Source organism: Molothrus ater, chromosome 3 (genome assembly GCF_012460135.2).
Source record: "Molothrus ater isolate BHLD 08-10-18 breed brown headed cowbird chromosome 3, BPBGC_Mater_1.1, whole genome shotgun sequence".
NCBI lineage: Eukaryota > Metazoa > Chordata > Aves > Passeriformes > Icteridae > Molothrus > Molothrus ater.
Genome location: NC_050480.2, coordinates 98944337 through 98956076, shown reverse-complemented (window position 1 = coordinate 98956076; position 11740 = coordinate 98944337).

Sequence of the window (11740 nt, the reverse complement as noted above, 5' to 3'; positions counted from 1 at the left end):
GAAATAAATTACTAGTTATTAATGCACTTTTCCTGCAATGTTTGAGACTTCTGTTTAAACCATTATCCATAAACAAACTGTTGCAACTTCCTACTCAGGATAAGAAGACTGGCTACTAGAATTCAGAGCAGAATTTGTGATGGGGCAGTTGGTGTACTGGACTACTGATGATACTGCTCCTTTATGATTATAAAACATAATCAATCAGTGAGCCAAAGACCAAAAGAGTAGAAAGGTAGACAATTCCCTAACAGTTTGGCATGAGTATTTCAGCAAAGATTTTTACATCTTGTTGGAGAAGCTCTAGTCACTCATTATGTACTGAAGACACAGCGCAGTCTGAGAATTAAGGGAGTCTTCTGAGAGATGCAGTCTCAGATCCCAGAAGAAGCATGAGAGGATTAAACTTAAGGTCTTGACTCCTATCAAGTGTGCTGATCCTGCAGTTTTAGGCCAACACAGGGACATAATTGTATTTGGAAACCATGTGAGGCCCTTTGTTTTGTTTTGGTTTGGTTTTTTTTTCGTTCATTAGAAGTACATAAATCATTTTAGGTCAAAAAAACCTTTTAGTGTTGCAAAAAATGAAATTAATTTATAGTGGATTCTGTTCTTTGTGGTTTCTAAATCTTCTCAAGGAAAGGATAACAAAAAAATTAACCTATTACATAGGACAACTTAAAACATCAGTCAGAGTGTACAACATATACTGCTCAGAACTGAGCTGGACACAGCATGGTTTTAGACACTGATGGGGTACTTTTTTTGGATAGGTGATACATTAGAGCCATTGGTAAGGAGAATTCATGCCACTCTAGAGTGGTAAGATTCAGGTTACCTCATGTGACCAGTTTGAAATACAGGGGCTTACTTCAATTGCTCATTCTTTTTCTACAGTCATGATAAATACTGCTGAAAAGCAATTTATCCCGTCTTTAGGACTTATGCCAGAACAGGATTTATCAGGCTCTAGAAGGACTTCTCTTGCTCTCTGAATTACAGGAAAAGCCTAGACAACTCTCTTAGACTTGACACCTAACTCATGGTAGCAAAAGGAAGCTGGATGTCTCCTACTACGGTAGGTTTCTACACGAGGTGCAGCCCAACACTAGTTAGTCTGTTTTTCCACTTGAAGTGAAATTACTTTTATGTAGCTTTAGTTAAATGTCTGAATCTGTGTAAATACCAATTAATAAATTTACTTCTGATTAGGATATTTTATAATTTGGTTTCCTGATTTGCATTGTAACTTACATTATGGAAATTAATGAGTTTCCCTGTAAATCAGTCTCTTAAGGCAATGACAGTTACTTTGAAGACATTTTACATCATTTTTTCCTAATAATTATATGACAGAAGAGAGACCATAAGGATACAAATATGTAAACTGGAAAGGACAGGTCAGGTCAGGGGAATTTTGTAAAAGCAGTATAGGAGAAACATAGAGCATGAGGGCAAGACCAACTTCTTGATCCCTAAGACTAAATGTAAAACTGCAGTCCTGATAATTCAGCAGGGGCAAATAGAGTAATACATTTTCTGAGGCTGAAGTCTGTAATCCTTGAGGAATGTTCCAAAGAAGACTGAGATATCTGGGTGCACAAGACACAGGCTTAAGATGACAGCAATAAATATAAAATAAATATGCAGTCTTTGGGGCAAAGAAGATAAATAAAACAATATTGCTGGTACCTATGATGCCAGCAGACATAAAGCAGAAGGAAGGGTTACCAAACACAAAGAAAGTGAAAATCCTTAAAAATACAGAATTTGTACTTCAAGTAGAGAAAGCAGTACACAAAAGCAGTTAAGATAATTCATAATTGTATCAGTGAAGAATGCATGCTGCTTTAGTTTCTAGAGAATGAATGGATTCGAGTAAAGCAGCATGTGAACAAGAAAATTCTAAGCAGGAACTTTAGGACCCCTTTTTCCATTACTATGATGGATAAATAGATAACTTTAAAAATTAATTTTGTTAAAGCACTGTTATCCTCATAGTGTTAAGCTGAAAAGTGTTTATGAAGTGACAGGAGCAGTCATTTACTTTGCTGAGAATTTTTTTACCTGCAGGCTGTATTGGTATGTCTTCCTTTTTTGTCTAACTATTCAGTATTTTTAAAAATGTTTTCTTAGAGACCATGGTATCTTTTAAAAATATCATTTTTAAAAAAAATATTAATTTTGTGTTTATATTCAAGATTTTATCCCCATGTTTACCTATTTTTTTCCCTCTTTTTGACTGCAGCCTGGCTAAAGAAAGTCTGCTTCATCCTCTAAGAGCTGGCCAAGCTAATTCAAGTTTTATTTCTCTCCACTATGGTTTTTGTCTGCTGTATTTTTCAGTGAGCCATGCTGACTCCTACTGATTCCATTTTTAGTTTCCTAGTCCTTCTCATGTTTTGAACAGGAATCTGTGATGTGTAATTAAGGGTGTGAATTCCCATATGCTGGAACTGTCTAAAGCTGAGCATCCCCAAGCAACTATTCCCTCAGAAAGCATGACTTTTGCTCTAAAATAATATAGATAATTTTGAAAAGTAATCTTTTAAACTAAAGGGCAACTTCCAAAGGTAAAATATACTTTTTGCTTGATCAGAGATGTCAGGTATTTTTTTTCAAAATTAATATAATATGTTAGATTGTGCCTGAATAAAGCAGAGTAAAATCTGACTAAATACTTCAGGCTATTTACTGAAAGAAGACTAAAGAGGATATTTTTCTTCCCTAAATAAGGATGGTGAAATTTCACAGAAATTGGGAAATAGTATTGGAAAAAAGCCCCAAAATATGAACAGTGTTTATGATCAGTTTTATTCCTAATAGTACCTTAAGAAAAAAAGTCAAGGTACCTGCATTACCTTGCAATGTATTTTATTCAATTTGGAGAGAAATTGGTAGCCCTTATCTTGTACAAGCAGTGCTTGGTTCTGAAAGCTTCTGTTCAAGTCGAGGCTTAGTGGATCACTAACAGGATGAGAGGATGTATGGATGAGAGTTGCCTTCTGAACCTTACAAAAAAGGCAGTAGAGCATCCACTGAGCAGCATAATGAGCTTGTTTCCAGAGGCTGTCTCCAAAGTTTGTAGTGTTAATCTTTAGGAATAGTGTCTGTAAAGCTCATTGCTTAGACATTCGAAAATGTCTCCAGACTGCTTCTTGCTTGCTTGAAAATGACTAAGTAAAATTAGCTCTTGAATTATATATTGAAATTTTATTATGTTTTCAGCAGTGGAGTTTATTTAAATGCAGGCATTTCTAATAAAATTACAAGCTACAAGAAATATGTCAGTAAATTTTGGGGTCTGGTTTCTTTTAAAATATATTTTATGTAGTGAAAATTTGAGAGTCTGCTTCTAAGCATCCTTAGTTATCCTAAAGTACTGCAGAATAAATTATCAGTTTTACATTAATCTTGTTTGCATCCTAAGAATTTTCTTCTAGTAACTAGAAGGCCTCTGCATCAAGTTTCTTTTGATATTTGAAATGTTTCCATATGTGACAAAGAATGTGCAGAAAATATTCGCTCTACCGGCATCTTGAAGCTTCTTCACTTTTTTCTATCATTGCAAATATTTTTAATCTGAAATACTTGTTAAGGCCTGTTTAGTGAGACTAAGGACTTAGTTCCATATCTGTCTACTCCTTTTTCCTCCCTTCCAAAGGCCAGCCTCAAGGACATGAGTTTCACTACATACAATTATCCACAGTGGGGTGTGTCACAGGACAAAGTATTTTCACATCTACTCAGGCAACCTTAAACCAAATTATCACCTATTACCTACACTTCCATAAACCAAGTACATCCTGAATACACAATGGTGCACTTGCTTACCCCAATGGTTATGATGATATTTCCCAGTTTACATAGTGCCCTTCTGAGTGGTGTGTGTCCCTAGGAACAAAGCAATCAGATTATTTCTCCTTTATGGCTCTAAGGACAGTGGTTATTTTAGCTTGCCACCACATACACCTGAGGTACTTCTGACCCCTAGAGCTCTGACTATTCCCCACTTGCATCACAGACACATTAAACATGCTTCCCATTCTGTTTATTTTATGATGCAGACATCCATGTGACATTCCATGTCTTTTGGACAGAGCCAAAATGTGAAATTACCACCATAATATTTTCATGACAAAATGGGCAGTCATGGAAACTGTTTGAATTGTTACTTTATCCCCCAAGTATACACTGGTGTTTCAAGCAGGAATTGTGCAATCCTACAATGAGAACATTTAAACACAGATAGGGAATAGTTGCAGAGGCTCCAGAATTTTGTATCTAAGCAGATGTAGAAACAAATGTGACCCACTTTTCTTGGTGTGGAGATGCTAACTCTCATTATTAAAAGAAATTATCCATGTGGCATCAGAAACATGTCGAAGTAAGAGTTTCAGAGAGGAGGATTATTGCTGAAATGCATATGCCTACAGCTGGTAGTTCTGAGAGTACATATGAGTATGTGAACTGCAGGAATATTAGACAGGAATATACAGTTTTGGGCTTGATGGCAGGTTCAAGAATACCAGTTTGAAAAATTTAAAAAGGGCACTAGGGGCACAAAAGAGGCAGTTCTGCATAAAGAAATTTGCACAAGCAAACTACAGTGTATTCAGTTACATTTTCAGTGGGGTACAGCTCCCTACCATTAGTTTGGTATGTATTATTTTGACCAACAGTCTGCTGACCAAAGTAATATTCTGGCTGTGCAAGCCCTGGGAAAAAAAACAACATAATCACACACATAGAAAGGCTGGTGCAGAGTTCATCTGGCAGATTGGAAGCAAAATAGCCCGAGACCAGGAGTACCATTGGAATGTCATCTATGTCACAAAAAGTACATGTTTATTGATAGCCTGACACAGTGTACCTGCTCTAAGACAAAACAAAAGTCTTTTTTTTTTATGACAAAGAGTTAGCATATTTTTGATCTGCTGAACCAGTTTACTCGAGCAAAAGGCAAAAGAAATTAGGGATCCAAAAGAATTCCAGCACTAGATCATGGAGGCTGACAGTTCTCAGATGCTTTCTTGTTTAAATCCAAATACAAAAGCCACTATATTTTCTTAGGACATGTGGAAAATTACTTATCTTTTCCTTACAGCTTCCAGCTTCCATCTTGATTTTTATACACATGAAATTTCCTTTCTTTAGATTAATACTAGTTAATCTCCCTTGTTTGTGATCTTTAGATCATAAGAATACACATATTTTGGTTTCCAAGTGATTTGCTTTTCCTGTTAAATTGAACACAGGTATATCTCTCTTCTAATACACTGACAATTATAATACTATACAAAAGAGAAATGTTCTAAAATGGGAACATTTAAACACAGATAGGGAATAGCTGCAGAGGCTACTACTAATCAAAGAAACAACAAAAGGACATGTATAGATACCAAAAAAAATATATTTTCTTTTACATGTTCTAATTTTCCTTCTTGTATAATAATTTTGTCATTTAATAGTATAAGGTCATATTTGAGCAATTGAGCTTCCATTACCAACTTTAGCTTCTATTTTTCAATTTTAATTCAATTCTCATAAATAAAATGAAAGGCAATGATTTTTAACAATAATGGGATTCCAACAGTAAACGATAAGATAAACTTTGAGTCTAGTGACAGTCTTGTGAGAGCATATCAGCTAACAAAAGAATATAGTGAGTTATATGAGTGGATGTGCAAAATTTTCCTGTCTCAATAAATTGTTATTTTGCTGCACAAAACAACAACAACAACAAAACCCACAGAAAAATCAATGAGCATTCCTCCCTAGCAACAGAGGGGAAAAAATCAGGAGCAGTGTGAAGAGGATGCTGAACAGGCAGTAAGTGACTGATAGCTGAAGTAATCTGAACAGACTGAGCAAAGAGATTGCAGTTTATTTCTGGTCGCAGCACTAATAATGCAAGGCAATACAATTTGTGGTTTATATTTTAGAAAAAAAATATAAATTAATTTTCACACTTATCCAAAGAAACTTTTTAAAAAGGAAAAATTACCAGTCCTTATAATTGCTGTATGCTCTTGTAATTGCCATGAACATATTTTATATTACTATTAAGAGTATCAGCTTAGCAGTTTTCATGCGTAGCATTGTTGAAAAACTGTAACACAAATAAATGAAGTATTTTAACAGCAGCTGTATAGGATCCTTACACCAAAATTTCCTAAAAAGTAATAGTAAATATGGAAAGCACTGTTAGCACCTAAGGCCCTGTTGCTCATACCTGTGGCAGGGCTACATTTTGCCACTAACATGCTTGAGAAAATATTCCCTGGCTGTCAGCTCAAACAGCTTCCTGAGATAAATGCTGTGGTATATCCAGAATGTCAAGCCATTGGACTCTTCCAAAAAGGAGAAAACCTAATTAAACCAAAAATGTCCAGTTTTCCTAGTGTAGAGGCTTTTACTTCAATAGGAATAAACTAGCAGATATGTTGTAAAAGAGCCTAACAACAGAAAACTTACCTGTAAGCAATATTGTGCAAATATTTTCTGAAATTATTCATCTTTATAATTACTCCTGTAATATTTAAGTACTATCTACTCAGATTACATGTTGCCTAAGGGCCAATAATGAATGTTAAACTTACCAAGTGACTATTACAGCACATGCCTATAAAAGATCATCATTTCTTCAGTCATGAAAAATCCTTCTTTACCACATCTTCACAGTTTTAATACAAACTGGGTATTATGGAGACAATTCTTTTATTGAACAGACAGAAGCAATATGAGAAATTCAACAAATGTTTCCAAAAAACAACTGAAAAAGGGCTTCACATTGGTTGCATTTGTGAAGTCTCAGTAGTAGTGTTCTAATTCCTCTGACCAGTCCAGGGCCAATGCATTTAACTAGGGTTCCAGAAAGAAATTAAAATGACCTTCTCTTCAAAATACAGAAACCAGCTTTGGAGCTGAAAATGGAAAATAATTGTCATTATCACAAAATCATATAGACAAGATCTAGCCCAAGATCATGAAACCAGAAACCTTTAGCATACCCAGCTTTGTATATGAAGTGCTCATTTCTATGAACAGTGAAAAGGTCTGTGTTAAATCCCCATAATGAATTCAGAGTATTTTTTTATAAAGATAAAAAGCCAAGGATGCTGAACAAATATGAATAATCCACTGCAAAGTCTTTCAGTTTTGATAGTGTGGAAGAGCATCACAAATAGATTTCCTGGTAAAAATCCTGTATCCCTCTTCTAGCACATCAGCACAGAAATTTCCACAGCAGAAAGGTTCCCCTCTAGCACAGGTCAGTGCCCCCAGTGCTCCTTAGGTGCTATTTGCCAGCAGTAGAGAGCTCCATGTGTGCTTGAGACATGGAAACAGAACCACATTTGTGGCGCTATTGACCGAAACTGGGGACATAAGAGAGAAATTAACTTATGTTTAATAATCATGAGACTTTTCAAAGAACCAAAGAAAAGGAAGAAGCTTGAAAAAAGATTTTGACTGAGGACATCTATGGAGACAGATGGGCATGCCAGTCCTCTCCTTTGGAGAGAGGTATCCCTTGAATGGGGTCTGAAAAGATCTTCTCAAACTCTCATGGATTTAGAAATCCTCCGTGGTCATGGTGAGTTCCCAGCATGATTTGGAATCCCATGCAGATTTGTTGGGACCGACTGGTTTTTCCCCCTTTGTACCACCCCCACTTTTCCCCATAAAACCCCCAGTTTCTGCCCTGTTCAGAAGGGAGCTGCTGTCACTGGCATCCTTTGCAGGGAGCTGGAATAAAGGCCACCTCTACAGAACAACCACACGGTGCTCCTGTCTCCTTGTCCCTGTGTTGGCCAGGGTACACCTCGCAAGGCAGAGCTGAAATCACTGCTAAGAGCTGAGCTTCCTGCCCCTTGCTGAGTTACCCTGTGGCTGAAGCAATGTCTAAGACTCCCAGAAAGTTGTCTCTTGTGAGATCTCTCTCTGGGAAGGTTGCTGCATCCCAGTCGAGCCATCAGACCCCTGACCGGCCGCCCCCACAGACATCCATCAAAAAATAAAAAGGAAAACATGCCAGAAGGGAGAATAAATGAGATCAAGATGCAGAAATGAAGCTGATATAGTAAGAACAGACAACAGCAAGAAACTCAGGATTTTGGGGGGTTTTATACACACAACAGAATTATAATCAGTGGGAAATTAAAAAGAAGCACTCAGTTAAATTATTAATGTTATTAAACTTTAGAAACATTAAAAGCAGAATTTCCAGTTAAGACAATATAAGAAATTCTCCAGCTCCATTGAGATAAAATTACCATAAAGAGTTTGAACTAACTAAAAAAACCTGAACTAAAGCATTGTTTACTACAAATCTTCTTTCGCTGCTAAATTTGCACTTCAAGATGTAAAAAACTGTATTTTACAGTTTATGATCTCCCGTGCATCACAGCATATGAGATTTCACCCAATAATTCCTGTACTGAAGCCAGTAACTTGTATCTTCAGTAACTTCAGACCAAGTGAATTTGTCATACATTTACAAACCAATCCACCTTACTGTTCAAATCAAGAAACCTTTAGAGGCCGATAGTTTCACCTTGTGAGATATCACTCCATCTATTTTTTGAGTTAAACAGGAAGAGTTCTCTATATGCCTCACTGTTTCCAGTCTTTGAATATTTTCTGCAAATTTGCATTCTCAAAAACATATCACTTTCTCTTCTGTGACATGGCTGTGGACCTACCACTCAAACACAAATTGACACTGCCCTGCAGTCCCTTCCACTGCATTATCCTGTTCACCAGAAGATCACAGAATCCAAGAGACCCCACAGTACTGAAGCTAATCTGAAGAGGGAGGCAAAAAAGGGCTAAGAGGTGGAGCAGTAAATATGAACAAAGAAGTAGGTAACAGGGCACATGAAAAATGCCACACACAGGCTCCAGATGCATTGGTTGGGATTTTATGTATATCAGAAAATCAAATAAGGTCTGTAAGATTTGCACATGGTAATTCATTAGTATTGATGCTATTAAAAAAAAGAAATCCCTCTATTCCTCACAATTTCACGTTCGATATCTAAGGATAACAGAATGATCATTCTTATTACCAAAGCACTGCCCTGGGAGTTCATATTGACTTGTCCATTATCATCCCTATACTCCTTTAAGAGTAACAAAAGTATTCTTGAAAACATATAAATCTTGCTTGTGTTCCTTGTTCTAGGTGTATGACTTTGCAAATGCCAGTACTAAACTGCATTTTTGAGTGAATAAGTTACTAAACAGCTTAGATTACTCTGAAGAACTATGCTGGTATCGTTGCTACTAGCTATTCATCAGTCTTTTCATCAGTCACACTTGTTTTTTAGACTGATCTTTGATTACACTCCTATGGTAAAACTGTTTGAAAACATGAACATTTAGTGCTACAGCTATGCAGTTACTTTTTATGCCAATCTTGTAATCTTATCAAAGCATTAAGTCAGCTTTCTTGGAAAACACTAGCTGTTTTCCCTAGAACTACATTGATTTGCATTACTTACATTCTTTTTCTTTAATTATACTTTGTTTTAATCTGCTTAGTCATGTATGAGTTTTCTATTAGATGACAGTCTAACCCAGTAATAGTCAACTCACTTCACATTTTTTACAGATTGGCATGACATAGGCATTAGCACTACCTTCAGAAACCTCTACACAAAAGGCTACAGTAAATATCAGCAGATCAAAGATCTAACCAGTAGAACCTTAAGTGTATACATTAATTCTATACATACTGACAAGTAATAGACATGACATCAAGAACTATATAAAATCCCCAATTATACTAAAATTTAAAATAGGATTAATCCATATAGGCACAGTGAAACTATGTCCAACTGAATAAATTCAGATTCTCACATTTCTTTCCAGTAAAAAATTGTCTGTGGGTTTTTGCCCCAATGTTATGTTACAGAAGACCCAGACAAACATTAGGAACAACTGACTGATTTTTAGAGGGACTGAAGAAGCTAAGTGTCTCCAAAAGACAAGGGTATTAATAACCAGTAATTTTATTTAGTCCTTGAGCAATATTTTTATAAGTTGTTATATAAAGATATATATTTAAAATATAACAGTAATGTTTTAAAGTTTAACTTCCATGAATCCCATAGAAGTAGCATTCTCAAAAAACAACATAAATAGTAGCAATGAATTAAAACCACTTCAAAGCAATACATGGTCTTGGTGTGACTGCACGTTGAAAACTACTTCCTGTTCTGGTCCCTCTGACTAAAAAAATAATATAATGGAACTTTTATAAGTACAGAAAGGTTGATGAAGATGACCAGAAGTAAAAAACTTTGCCCAAATTATATTAAGATTCCCCTTTACAAAAATGGCTAGCAAAGCATATAAAACATTTACACTTTTACATAAAGAATGTGAATAGGGATTTTTTTTCACTATTTTCACTATTCTTAGGAGAAAATAAAGTAATCATAAGGTATATTTGGATTTCTGAAACTTTGGTATTCTTTAAATTGACTGCTTTACTGCACAACTGCCTATTAAAACTTTCAAAAACTCTCGAGAATAGTCAACAAGGTAAGGACATTCAGTTCATACCCACATTTTGTTTTTCATTGCCACTGCTTCAGAAATGTAATTTAAACTTTTTCCTATTATAGCCTCTTATCATAAAACTTGCATTAATCTTCCTAATACCACAAGAGGGTCATGATCACATCTTTGTTTCTCGTACTGATAGCATCAGCCTCTTCTGATTATACCCCACAGATTTCTCTTTTCAAGCATTTATTTCTTTCTTATATTTAAAGTTCCCTTGGAGTGTCATCTCCTTCTGTTCCCTCAACCCGTTTTGTCTCATCAGTTCATTAACTGGCACCTTGTAACTATCCACTTGTCTCTCTCCTACACACATACCTCTGATTCTGCCCTGTATTATATGAAATAGGAGACTATTGCAGTCTCCAAGTATCTCTTGCCATTTCAGATCACAAAATTCAGGAACTGCATAGTAAGTGACAAACTACTATGACATAATCAATCACAACTAGGGGGACCAGATAGGGTCAATCTAATAAAAAATATTAATATATTGTTAAAATGATCTAGGCATTCTTTACTCAAGAAGAAAAAATCCTTTTATAACAGAAGTTTTCAGAGCTAAATCCTTTCTTCTTTGTGTATGTAATTTCAGAGAAACTGCCAGACTTATTTTCAGTGTAAACTACTGTGCTAGAGCACTCAAAGGATGTTGCAGCAGAAAGTAATTTGATTTTAAAATCCTGATCTGTTTATTGTGCAATGAAGCAGTAAACAAAACCTTGCATTGTTGGAGAAAAAACTCAAACACAAAAACCAAACAGCATGGATTAAATCAGGTAAAGAGCTTTTTAATCACTGACTCTGTGATTCATAGCAAATTCCTGAAACTTTACTAATGGTAGAATTTATGTTGACTTTATTTCTTTATTCCCAAAACCTTCCTATCCTAAAGTAAACAATATTTCAAGCACCCATTCACCTTGGGATCTTATTTTAAGCATTCTGAGCACATCTTCAAGAAGTTTTATGTGGAGAAGTGGAAGCAGCTGTGAGTTCATCAGACACGTGCTCTAAGCCAGTAAATACTGACACAATGTAAATAAATACAGCCCAGATCTATTTATAGCCCGGAGAAGCTAAGTACATTATCCTAGCAGAGCCATGGCTCCTGGTTAGATTAGCTCATGGCCTCCCGAAGCCAGGTGCAGTGAAAGATGGCATAAAC